The 13971-nt window shown below is 39.2% G+C and overlaps 1 protein-coding gene across 4 annotated transcripts in view; it reads left to right on the top strand.

The window, feature by feature from the left end:
* FMN1 (formin 1) overlaps positions 1-13971 on the top strand; it is a 458403-nt gene that overhangs the window by 145044 nt on the left and 299388 nt on the right. The gene's annotated exons all lie outside the window — the stretch shown is intronic.

The following is a 13971-nucleotide window of genomic DNA, read 5'->3' as shown; positions in this document are numbered from 1 at the left end:
CTCAGAATTTGAGTTTTTGTTTTGTTATAAAATGTAATGCTGAAGGCTTTTCTTTTCGGTTGTCCCTTTAAATTGAACCCTTGCATGCTTATCATTAATGAATCTCTTAGAGATGAAAGGTGAATGCAGTGGAATGAATGAAGCGGGGCATGTGTGTAATGTAGGAGACCCTTTGGGGAACTAATGAGAAGGTAGATCGCAAATTCCTCAGGAAGCAGGTGGTTGGCCCTCATATAATGTGTGAGCTGGCAGGGTTGCTGGGAGAGGCAGAGTATGATTCTCCGGAGCTGTAATCTGATTTCGTGTTTGTCTTTGAGTAATGCTTTTGAGCTGCAGGAACCCTGTGCAGAGTGAATGTACAGATACCATATCAGTTACTCTTTCACTTTGTTAGACAAAGCTTTATTTAATGCATGGCCGTTTTTAAAGGAACCTAACTCTCTGGAAACCTTCCCAGGAGCTTTGCTTGAATATATTTAAATGGAGTGGGTATCTAGATATTTTTACTCCGTGAGTGAAAGGATTTAATGGCACTTTAAAAAGGAATGAAGAAGGAGAGGATAGTATGTCTTAGTTGTATATGTGTGTGTCTGTATATGTCCCTAATGAAACCTCCATCATCCTGATATTTGAAGATTACCTATTCAGGTTTATATATTGCTGGTTGTCGTAGGTATGTGTGTTTATGAAGGTTAGGCTACCTAGTTATAGCTGGTTTCAGTTCTATTTATTGATGGACATAAGTGAATCACAATTTAGGTGATTTAGTAACGTATAGATTTTCTACAGTATCATAACGTTGCTTCAGTGATTGAGAACGCAGATGAATCTCATACAACCTGATTGCTTTTAGCCTCCATCCGCACAACTGCAAACTTCTAACTGCCCTAAGATGTCGGCTACTTCATAGCATTTTTTTCCTACAGTGTTTGATTTACAGAATGAACTATCATATCCTTAGTGAATATCAATATAGCTGTTCCAGCCTTGCCTACATTTCATTTTTCAATATTGAACCTCATATCAAATTATTTTTCTCATGATCAGGCATAGTTTGAACAATGAAAAGTATTGAAGTTTGCCTTTAATGAAAACCCAGAATCATGTGAGTTCTTATTCTTAGTTTATATTGGGGATCTAGTCTCATCCCAACCAGTGCATCAGGGCAGTCTTCCTTATAACTAGCACTTACTGAGTAGAGGAGGAGATAAATGTCAGTGATATTTTGGGGGATAGTTATTCTTTTCCAGAGATTTCTTAGTCTTCACGTCTGTCCTTTTCCCTTTTTGGAAGCTGAGAGGAGCATCATAATTTACCTTGTCTGTGGCTTTTCCAGTCCCTTTAAAAAAAAAACTATAATGAAATGTATTCTTAAGAGATTTTTGAAGTTTTGGGTGAGATGGGAAAAAGGAGGAGGAAAGGGCAAATAATGGTAGTTCTTTTAAATGGGCTCTGATGGCACATGACAATGTGTGACAGAGAGAGGGTGGCTATTTGGAGAAGGCATCTGGGTTCCAGCCCTTCTCATGAGTGGCAGTTTTACAATGCTCATTTTCTTGAGAGCTTTGAAGGTGTTCATTCCTCTGTGGATACACTTTGGGGGGTATCAGAGGAAGAAGATGCCCCATGCCTGAGGGACACTTGCTGTTTACCCATTACTCAATACTAGGATATGGTTGCCTTGACAGTTCCTGCTGATCTGGAGGTGAACATTTTCCTTGCTATGGTCTTAAACTCTGTTGTTAAGAAAACTGGAGTCTTATAAGCATTTGGTTTATAACAACATATTCTGTGATGTTTTCATTGATTTTTCCTGCCCTTAGGAAAGCATAGAATTTGCCACTCTGTAGGAATCACAGAGACAGAAAAATTAGATCCAAAATATTTCACAGTATTTGAAGTCTTTTTTATGCTTTATACCTTCAGTGCTTTAATTTTTTTCTAGGGTGTATTCATTAGATCAGTGAAACAGGAGGTCAAGACTCAAGGATTCATATTTTAGTTGTGTGATAGCAATTCTGAGCTGTTCACTTCTGAGTCTAGTTCTTGGCAGAGATGGAAAAGAGATGATGTTTTCATTGTGAATCTCTCACTGTCCTCATGCTGCCCTTAGCCACTTTGGACTCACCACTGCTTGGATTTCCCTCTATTCAGAGTTTATCATTCAGTGATCTTTTTATTTTCCTGAGGGCTTAAGATATCACCTAATACTGTAAACTTACTTTTGTTCATGGATAAAAAGAAAAAGAGAGCAGATATCAGAGAAGCTGTCCCCTTAAATTACTGCTTCTTGAATCCTGTTAGCCATATGGGGGTAGCTAGCCACTGTTGCTGGTGCCCACTGCCAAGGATGCTCTTTTTGGCTATTCCCAAAGCCATCAGCTTCACCAGTAGGTAGCTGCCGACACAGTAACTGCCTTGGCAGCTAAAGCCTTTGGCTCCCACTAGAGCCTCTGATGACATTTTGATGACATTGTGCCCACCATCGAGGGCAGGTCTGCTGCCAGTCTGTGAGCTCTTGGGGCCTTGGTGAAGTGCCAGTTGAGAGAAGGACCAGAACCACCAGAGCTGTCACTGAAGGGACTGCTACAGTGCCGGAGTTGACCTCCACTACCCAGTGAGGGCCCCAGTGTGAACTCGCTGTTGTGCCTGAATGACTCTGCTCAAAGAAGAATTCCTTTCTACCATCCCTTGTGCTGTGATCTCTACATTATTGTCAGTGCAGTTCTGCCTTGTGTTTGGAATGCCTCACAGCAATTTGGAGTGGAAAGAGAATTTTCCCCCTTTTCCTTGGAGTTGCGTTAGAGACCATCTGAGTGACAGACCCCATGTTCTTCTCAGAATTGTCTTTTCTTCTCTGGGTACAGGAACTTGCTATTGAAACAAGCTTGTGGGATGGTTTTACTTTTTCAGAAGAAATTTTGTAGTGGACTGTTCACATTCTTAAATGATTAATTAACACATGGTGAACCCTTGCCACTTTCCTGTGGAGCAGACCAGAAATATCTGGGTGCGGTGAACTTGATTAGCTTGTGACACTCAATGCTAAAAAAAGACCAGTCACAGCAAAGTTCACAGGAATTCTGTACTGTATCACAGTTATTTGTACTGATATACAGTATGAAACGAACCTGAGAAAACTGTCTACCTTTAAATTTGTCACAAAACCAATTTATCTCATGAGACATAGATAACCAGTGTTCTGACCTGTATGTGCTGAGGTTATATAAGGGTTAGTAACTTGCTCAAAGTCTTTAAAAACAAGAAGCTAGAAAGCATAGGATGCTCTGTGTATCATAGAATCATTGAATCACAGAGTTAACACAGGGTTAAATTTTTTATCTCAAACTTGAATGGAAAAAAATTTAACCACCTTAGGTTACTTTTTTCCTTTTGTGAAGTATAAATGCCCTTAACATTATTTTTTCTTTCTTTTTTTTTTAAATTGAATTTATTGGGGTGACATTGGTTATCTTATTTTCTTTTAATTGCATATATTACTGTATCAAGCAGCATCTTGTTAGGAATCAGATAAAACTCCAATTGGGTGATTTGATGAGCACTTATTAGTATTTACAAAGGTGTGGGTGGCAGGGTTTAGGGAAGCAGTGAGGGATGCAGCAGTGCTTGGGTCCATCATGGAAGTGTTTACAGCCCTAGGTCTGACGGGCAGGGCTCAGGGAAGCTACTGGGAAACTTGGACTATGTTTTATGATGACTTATGCGACATTTTAACAATAGAATATCTATAGAAAAATTTTCAGTTAATATAAGTAATATAAGAGTGGAAGCAATAATGCTGTAAGTATTTTTGTTAATGTTTCCATCTTTAATTAGGATAAATTCCTCTTGGTGGAATTGCTAAATATAAAGGTATATGCCTTTTTAAAGTTTTCGTGCACGTTAATAAATCTCCAAAGTTATTTTATACTGAATATCTTTAGATAAAAATTAATATTTTAGAACACTGAAAATATTTTTCCGCTTTATCATTTGCTTGATATTTCTGGGATACATAAGTTTTAAATGTTTATGTGTCATATCTAGTCTCATTTTATTGTATAACTTTTCTTTTGGCTCAGGAAGTCTTCCTATATTCAAAGATCATCTATGTCTTCAAATTTCTTAAATGATTTCTTTCTATCTCTTTCTTTTCTTCTTCCTTCTATTTCATATCAAAAATGAACTTTGGTTCATAGCCTGAGACAGAGATCTAGGACAGGTTGTTTTTTTTTCTAAGTTGTTAATTTTACTGCAAGCTTCTGGAATAATTATTCCTCTATGCTACGTTTAGGACTGTTTTTGGGCTTTCTGTTCTCTGTGACATGTTTGCAGTTTTGTACCAGCATTACTTTTGAAAATATGTTTTTTGGCTTTCCTCTTATTTATTCTTGTAGGAAATCTTAGTTTACTTAGTTAAATTTCAAAAAGACCCCTTTGGGATTTTTATTAGAATTGCATTAATGGAAGGGTGGGTATGAAAATTGAGATCTTTAAAATGCTTACTTTGTATTTTTCCCTTGGAGCATAGCTTATAAAACTATTCAAATTTTTTTAATGATTTTCAGTGAAATATATATATATCTTCTGTGCTTCTTTAAATAAATACATTCCTAGGCATATTATTTTTAAAAATAAATATAGTTAATGAATTTGTATCTTGTGATTTATTTTTCTTAACTATCAAATGCATTTCTAAGAATCTTGAGACTCACAAAAGCCAGCTCTAGTTAGTGATTCTTAATATTCAGCAACGCCTTTAAAAACCGAATGATGATAGAAAGTGATGGAAGACGTCACTGCAGCTAACTGCGTGTATTTCAGACCATCCTCCCCTTAATGAAGGAAATGTTTGTGAAATTAAAATGACACCATTTGGGGAACTGACAGTGACTTAATTATCCATGAAATGAGGGAGAAAAAAAGTACGTAAAAAGCATTTATATTTTCTGAAATAAAATGAACTGTGCATATTTGGTTTGTCTTCCGTTGTGCATCTGGGAAAGCTCTTCTCTCTCCAGTGGCTGCACCTCAGAGCGGGCCTGCAGCCAAGGGGGTGGCACATAGACTGCCCTCTGAGAGAGAGGACCCTGGCAAGGAGGACCTAGGAGATGGCACCATGGTCAGTGGGGTGAGCAGGCTGTTAGTGCTCATCTCCTCTCTTGGGGCTGACCCACACCACTCAGAACTTTGGAGTAGCTCAAGAATATCTTTTAGTTTAGAGTATTTTTGGATCACGTGGAGAAATAACTCATCCTTCAAAATGAGTCAAGGTCTGCCTACTTTCTGGTTTGTTTCTAATTTGGGTTCCCTTGGTTATAAAGTGATGGAGCTGTTGGCCGCCATCCTGGTGAGTCAGACTTCCTTGCTTCACCAGCCAAGGAGAACTATAAATATTTCAGATTATTTCACTGGCCTACTGTACTTTTAAAAATTTCTCCATTCATAGTTAGCAGGCGACATGAGCCATGAATGGATGGATATTCAGCTAATGTCATGTGTCCAGACAGATCATTCTGAGCGTCTTCTTTCTCAGTCTAGGGCAATGGGTTTGTGCATTGTATATTTTATAGGCTTTTGTGATGTGATGCTGTCACTTGAATAAAGTGATGGTGTTAGCCCATAAACTAGAAGCCGTACAGACTAAAGACCAGGTAACCCTTGCATTTTGTGGCTGCAGAAAAAGGGTGTGCTGGGAAGTTAGAGGTGAAGTGAATGTGTTGGACTTCCACTTACTGTATAGCTGGGAGCTGTGGGAGATTGACTTCCCCAACACAGACGGGAGCTAAAGCTTGATATTAAGCAGAGGAGATCCCAAAATGTGGGCCAGCAATCAGGAATCACCTGCTGTGTTCAAGAAAATGTTGTTAAACATCTTTGGCTCCAGGGAGTAGAAGTAAGAGATTAATATTGTACAATACCAGATTCTATAATATAAAAAAAATTTACAACTGCATCTTAGAAATCATTTAGTTCATCCTCATCTATTTATTTTATAGGTGAGAACCAGAGAGGTTATTACTTACTGAAAAATACATATAATTACCAAAGAACTGAAATTACAATTTGGAGAGAAGACTAGAACCCCAAAGTGGGAGGGGTTGGAGAGGGATCGACTTTTATGCCAGTGTGCTGGCATTTAGAGATCTGGCGAGGAAAACACACAAGGATGGGAGTATTTGAGAATTATGCTAGGTATAAAGTTATGCTAGGTATGGGGACTGAGTGAGTCCATCTGAATAATAAAGAACAGCGTTGAGTCTGTACTGGCTCATCAGAAACAGACTCAGGGACTGAGGAGGTCATTTTGCCCTGGCTCATGAAAATAAAAAGGACGGGTCTTGATGGTATTTATAAGATTATTGCCACTCAAAGCTCTTTTTATTTATTTATTTATTTATTTATTTATTTATTTATTTATTTATTTATTCATTTTAGAGAGGAGAGGGAGAGACAGAGAGAAAGAGAGAGAAGGGGAGGGGAGCTGGAAGCATCAACTCCCATATGTGCCTTGACCAGGCAAGCCCAGGGTTTCAAACCGGCGACCTCAGCATTTCCAGGTCGACGCTTTATCCACTGCGCCACCACAGGTCAGGCGGGTCTTGATGGTATTTAAATGTTATCAAGGCTCTCTTAAGCAGTTTAAAGGAAATACAAATGCTTCTGGTTTGCAGGTTCTTGCGTGGGCCTCAGTGAACATTCAGCCATTGAGTGTTTGTGTCCTAAAATGCATTGTGTATGTGAGTTTGATTTTTGGAGGTGTGGGAACAAATATTTTTATTTTAATGGTTGCAGATTTCATAGTTTCACTGTGTCCTAGGGAAAATAAAATGAGCATTCAAATCCACTTGAGGTCTCTTTTGAGGAAATGAGAATGAAGTTTGATTAGTCATATCCTATGCCACCTCTTTACAGCTACCTGCTTTCTTTTTTTTTTTCTTTTAAATATTCATTTTTAGAGAGGAGAGAGAGACAGAGAGGGAGAGAGAGGAGAGAGAGAGAGACAGAGAGAGAGAAGGGGGAGGAGCTGGAAGCATCAACTCCCATATGTACCTTGACCAGGCAAGCCCAGGGTTTCAAACCGGCGACCTCAGCATTTCCAGGAACACTTTATTCACTGCGCCACCACAGGTCAGGCACAGCTACCTGCTTTCAATACTTGTTTTCTTTCTTACAACTTCTCTCCAGGGGGCCCCATTTTTCTTCTGCCCCTCAAGTCCTCCTCTGCGGCCAGCAGGGTGCTGTTCCTGTGGCTCCCCCACCAAGCATCTTCTCCACCTTTCCGTCTTCAGCACTTTCCCTGCTGGCGCCCACCTCAGCTTATCATTTGTAGCCCCATTCAGAGGCGTGCCTCAGAGAGATTGCGGGTTGGGTTCCAGTCCACCAACAGAAAGCCAGTTAGTGGTTTTCTACTGGTGGAGGGTCTTGCCTGCATTTTGGAAAATAACAAAAATGCAACATCTGTAAGACAAAGTGCAGTGAAAAGGGGCATGCCGGTAGCTCCCCTCCCGTTAGAGCGCTCACTGCCTTTAGCTGGCTCAGCCATTGAAAGGGCCTTCCTCCAGATCCCTTCTCCACAGAAAGCAGCTGGGAAATTGTAAGTTGTTTTCTCTTCTGTTGAAAAAATTAATGACTGTATTTCTGAGAAATAACTGAGCACCAAGTTTCAGTACCTTTACTGTCCCCCGCAGCTAAGGGGTGGCACTGGGTGAAGGATTGAGGACAGGAAGCTGAGAAAGGTAGAAAACAGTCTCGGAGGGGAAGGAAAACTCAATCAGGGAAATCTAGAAGGCATACTTCAGTTTGGAATTAACTTTATGCAGCTTTCATGGGTTTGAGCATCAAATAGACTTGAGTTTGAAGCTTGGCTCTGCCACGTACTGGCTTGTGACCTGAGTCAGTATCCACATTCATAAACATGAGGACAATAATAATTTTAAATAGTGATTGTAAAGTTAAAATGAGATCACACATGAAGTTCTGTGGCATCGCAATTGGCTTTTCCAAGTCCAATTTTGAAGTATAGCATATATATGCAAAATTGCTCATGTTAGAAATGTATAGAGCTGAATTATAATACAGTGAACATGCTCACGTAAGCACCATGCAAATCAAGAAACAGTATACAATTTACATCCCAGAAGGCCCCATTTTGTCCTTTCATTTACAACAACTTCCCTTGTCCTCAGAAGAAGCCAAGATCTTGACTTCTGACACCACAGATCTGTTTCACCTGCTTTTGACCTTAAGGTAAACTGTCTGGTTTCTTTTCCTCAAAATTATCTTTTGAGAACCAAGTGTGTTGTTGCATGTACCTGTTGTTCATTTATTTTCACTTACCTATAGCATTCTACTGTATGAATATATTACAGTTTATTTATCTAGTGACGGTATTGGCCCTAATTTGGAGCTGTTAGGAAGATGTAGCTGTAAACATTCTTGTACATGTAAGTGTCCTTTGGTACACATGGGAGCACATTTCTCCTGCCTGTGGGATAGCCAGTAGCAGAATATGTCAGTAGATAGTATGAAACAGTTTTCCGAAGTGGTGTGTCAGATTATACTCCCACCACCAGTACATCACAATTCTAGTTGCTCCACATCTTTGCCACCATTTGGTGTGCTTGACCTGCCTAATTCGAGCCATTCTGGGGTTTTTTTTGTTTTTGTTTTTCATTTTTCTGAAGCTGGAAACAGGGAGAGACAGTCAGATAGACTCCCGCATGCGCCCGACCGGGATCCACCCGGCACGCCCACCAGGGGCGACACTCTGCCCACCAGGGGGCGATGCCCTGCCTATCCTGGGCGTCGCCATGTTGCGACCAGAGCCACTCTAGCGCCTGGGGCAGAGGCCACAGAGCCATCCCCAGCGCCCGGGCCATCTTTGCTCCAATGGAGCCTTGGCTGCGGGAGGGGACGAGAGAGACAGAGAGGAAAGCGCGGCGGAGGGGTGGAGAAGCAAATGGGCGCTTCTCCTGTGTGCCCTGGCCGGGAATCGAACCCAGGTCCTCCGCACGCTAGGCCGACGCTCTACCGCTGAGCCAACCGGCCAGGGCCCACTCTGGTTTTAATGGTGTTACCCTGATCAAGCCCTTTTTCATATGTTTATTGGCAGTTGGATATACTTTGTTGTGCTCATTCATTCAAGTCACTTGTCCAATTTTAATAAGTTGTCTTTTTTTAAGAGAAGTTTTCTTTCTATGCTGGGTGTGAACCCTTTGGTTAATTGTGTTGAAAGTATCTGTTTCCACTCTGTGGATTGTCTTTTCACTCTCTTTAATGACTCTTTTCAATGAATAGAAATTCTCAGTTTTACTGTAATCAATCTTGACCTTATGGTTAGGGCATTTTGAGCCTTCTTCAGCTAATCTTTCCCCAAGTTAATTATAAAAGTATTATCTTAAGTAATTTTAAAGAGGCATTGATGCTCTTCATTTGTCATATAGACCTATAACATATTGGACATTTTTGTGTAGGAGTTGAGGTGAGGTCAAGTTTGTTATTTCCATATATTCCAAACAACCTAGAATTATTTACTAAAGAACCCCACCTCCCTCCTGTATTGTGTTCCACTGTTCCCTAAGCTTATCTAATGTAACAATTTAACACTGTCTTAATGATTATAACTCTGTAGTAGGTTGTGATCTACTAGAGTGTGTCTCTTACCTTGGTTAGTTCTCAACTCTTGGTGTTTTTATATGCAATTTAAAATTACTTTTTATCAATTTTGAGATGATTTTAAAAATATATTTAATTAAAATTTTTTTATTTGCTTTAGAGAGAGGAAGGGAGAGAGAGAGAGAGACAGAGAGAGAGAGAGATCCATGTGTTGTTTTACTTATTTATGCATTCATCAGTTGATTCTTGTATGTGCCCTGCCGGGGGACCGAACCCACAACTTTGGCTTATTGGGACAACATTCTAATCAACTGAGCTACCTGACTAGAGTGATATGGTTTTTATTGCATTGACATCTGTGCAGTACTGACTTTTTAATTATATGAACAGAGTGTATCTTCCCATAAAAAAATATTTATTTGAACATAGTCTTCTCTAATTTTTCTTAACATTTATAATTTTCTTTGTAGAGGTATTTCACAATTTTCTTTAAGTTTAAATTTTTTCCTAAGTATTCTAAAATTTTTGATGCTATTGTTCATGTTATTTTTATTTCATTTTATTTTGATAGAAAATATCTCTCTCTCTGATACTGACTTTTAATTCAACTTTGTATCTTGCAAACTAGCAACCACACAGCTTTTTTTTAACTTTGGAAAACTAAAGAGCCCTTTCCATGTCAGTGCATACAGAGCATTCTTATTCTACGTCATTTTTTTTTTTTTGACAGACAGAGAGAAGAACGATAGGGACAGACAGGAAGGGAGAAGGATGAGAAGCATCAATTCTTCATTGCGGCACCTTAGTTTTTCATTGATTGCTTTCTCATATGTGCCTTGACTGGGAGCCAGTGACCTTGGGTTCAGGCTGGTGAGCTTTGCTCAAACCAAATGAGCCCATGCGCAAGCTGGTGACCTCAGAGTTTTGAACCTGGGTCCTCTGCGTCCCAGTCCAACGCTTTCTCCACTGCACCACTGCCGGTCAGGCTCTATTTCATTTTTAAAATGGCTCTATAGTAGTCAATAAAATAGTAACTGTAAATTATTGTTCTATTCTTTTACTGATGGATCTTTTAATCACTTAGATTCTTTCACTGCTGTATTAATGAAATTCTTATACATCTATTTTGTGCATACCAGTAAATAGTTTGATAGGATAGATACAAAATTGTTGTGTTATGGTCATTGCCTGTTTTAACCACTGGTAGATACCACACAATTGCCATCTTAAAACATTAAACCAATTAATTGTAACCTAAAATAAGAACATCCATTACTCACATTTCATCAATATTTATTTAATTTATGTCGATCAATTGGTTAATAATTAGATACACTTTTTTAAATTTGTGTTTCTCCAGTACTGGTGTGGTTGGAGATCTTATTCATTTTATCCTCTTTGTGACTTGCTTGCTGGTGTTCTTTGCCTGTTTATTAATAGGGTCTTTAGTCTTTAATTAATCGATATGAAGGAGCTTATTAAATATTAAGGAAATTAATCCTTTAACTGTGGTATTTATTGCAGTCTTATTCTCCAGCTTGCCATGTTTTTTTTTTAATCTCCTGCTGCCTTTTATTATATGGAAATTTAATATTTTGGATAGTCATATATTTTTCTGGATTTGTTGATTTATGGAAGTCTTTCCTAACCTAAACTTTAACAATATGAATATTTTAGCAAAACACACATATATGTTTAGATTTTTTTTTTCAACCTAGAATCTATTTCTGTTTGTGGTGTGAGATGTATTAAGGGCCTGACCAGTGGTGCAGTGAATAAAGTGTTGACCTGAGACACCAAGGTCACAAGTCTGAAAACCTGAGGTTGCCAACTTGAGTGCAGACTCATCCAGCTTGAGCATGGGTTCGCCGGTGTGGGCGTGGGATCATTGAAATGCTCCCATGGTCGCTGGCTTGAGCAAGGGGTCAGTGGCTTGGCCTTAACCCCCACTTTACCACCTCTCATCATGACCCACATGAGAAGCAATCAGTGAACAACTTCAGTGCCACAACTATGAGTTGGTGCCTCTCATCTTTCTCTCCCTTTCTTTCCCTCCCACTTAAAGAAAAAAAAAATGTGTGCCCTGGTCGATTGGCTCAGTGGATAGAGCCTCGGCCCGGCATGCGGAAGTCCCAGGTTTGATCCCTGGTCAGGGCACACATGCGAAGGGATCATCTGCTTCTCTTTCCCCTGTCTGTCTCTCTTCCCCTCCCACAGCCACTGGCTTGGTTGATTGGAGCATCCACCTCAGATGGGGTTTGCCCAGTGGATCTCGATTAGGGTTCATGCCGGAGTCTATCTCCCCTACTCTTACCTAAAAAAAAAATAATGTATTAAGGTTGGTAGTATAATGATTAGGGAGCTTGGGCTATGGATCCAATGTGAGGGAGTCAAATTTTAGGCTTCAGCAATTACTGTAGCAAGTCACACCGTTATTGGACAAGTTGCCGGTAAACCTATCCATGCCTTGGGTTCCTTATTGTTTTTAAAACATTGTTTAGGTAGTCAATAAAATTATGCATTTGAAGACCTTAGCACAGTGCCTGGAACATTGTAAAAGCATATTGCTGTTAGTTTGTTTTTCCCAGGTAACTACTCTCCCCAACACTAATAAGCAGATCGTTCTAGCTCTGCAGATATGGATGCCAACTCTCACATATATAATTCCTTTCTGTATGCTGATCTGTTTCACGATCCTTTAATATTTTTGGTTGAGATGTTTAGCTAGACCTAGTGGTGATTGCCTATCTTTGCAACTAATATAGTTTTAAAGTTATTTAAATATCTGGTAATTCAAATCACTTCAATTATTTCCCCCCATTATGTTGTTTTGGTAGTTCACATAAACTCTTATATATGAACTTGAAAGTTAGTTCCTCAAGAACTTATTCCATTGGAATTCTATTAAATTGTAGATCAAGTGAAGGGGCCTGATGATATGGAGTCTTCCCATCCAGCAACATCATTTATCTAAGTATTCAGGATACTATGTTCTTCTGTAAAGTTGTGTAGTTTTCTTCTTATAGCTTGTACACACTTAAATTAATTTCTGCATATTTGGTTATAAATAGGATTCATTTCCCATTTTATATGGTTTAATAGTTTTTAGTTTTGTTGGTATAATAAAGCAACTGGTTTTCATGTTTCTGACTCAGACTTTATATTCTTATATGAGTTCTACTAGTTTTTTAATTGAGAGCCTTGGAGTTTTGGGGGGACATAGACAAATCACAACGATTTATGTTTTATTTTTTAAATTATAGTAAAATTTACATAATATTTGCCATCTTAACCATTAAATTTTTTAGTCACTTTATTCATAAGTAGTTATTCACACTTTCCCTACAAAGCACATAATAGATGAATAGGTTTTAGCCATTTTTAAGTACAGTTCAGTAGTGTTAAGTATATTCATGTTGTGCAACAGACCTGCAGAACTTTCTACTCTGGTAAAGCAAGCTATACCTCTGGAGAAGAGACTGTTCCATGAGGTGACTTCTGCAGGACCCACCAGTAGATCCAGGCCAGAACAGAGATCACTTCCTGTCAGTCCCCTCAGAGACTGAGACACCTGCCTATGCCACAGGCAAGCTGGCTTATGGAACAGGCCCTGGTCTTCCTGGAGCAAGCATGTAAGGTGTTTTCCCCCTATCCATTCTTTCCAGTTCTATACAACTGTTTAGCATCTGCCATGCCCCAGGCATGAAAGATATCGATCCCATAGTCTTGTCAATCTTTGTCACTGGAGATGTACCTCTCATAGGTTGAGTTCCCTGGATAAACTCTTGATATAATGATGGAGTGGTCAGCCTCTTTCTTGGTCTCTCAGCCTGGGAAGTTTTACAAACAGTACTCATTAAACAACTCCCCATTTCTTTCCTTCCCCCAACCCCTGGCAACCACCATTCTACTTTCTGTTTCTGTGCATTTGACTACTTTAGACACTTCATAGACTTTAGGTAACCCCTTCCCCACGGGAGATACTTTTCAAGACCCTTGGTGGACACTTAAAACTACGGATAGTACTGAACCTTATATATACTATATTTTTTTCTTATACTTACATGTCTGTGATATAGTTTAATTTATAAATACGGCACAGTAAAAGATTAACAATAACTAATAATAAAGTAGAACAATGATAACAATATGTTCTCATAAAAGTTTTGTGAGTAGCTTTGGGCCTATTATTAAGTAAAATACAGGTTACTTGAACAGAAGTACTGCAGTACTGTAACAGGTGAATATCCTGGATGAAGGAATGATCCTCTCTGGCGGGGGGTGGGGGGGTTGGTGGAACTGGACGGCACGAGATTTCATCACATTACCCAGAATGACATGCAGTTTAAAACT

This window comes from Saccopteryx bilineata, chromosome 4 (assembly GCF_036850765.1).
Source record: "Saccopteryx bilineata isolate mSacBil1 chromosome 4, mSacBil1_pri_phased_curated, whole genome shotgun sequence".
In the NCBI taxonomy this organism is placed as follows: domain Eukaryota; kingdom Metazoa; phylum Chordata; class Mammalia; order Chiroptera; family Emballonuridae; genus Saccopteryx; species Saccopteryx bilineata.
This window is presented reverse-complemented; position numbering and strand designations above follow the sequence as displayed.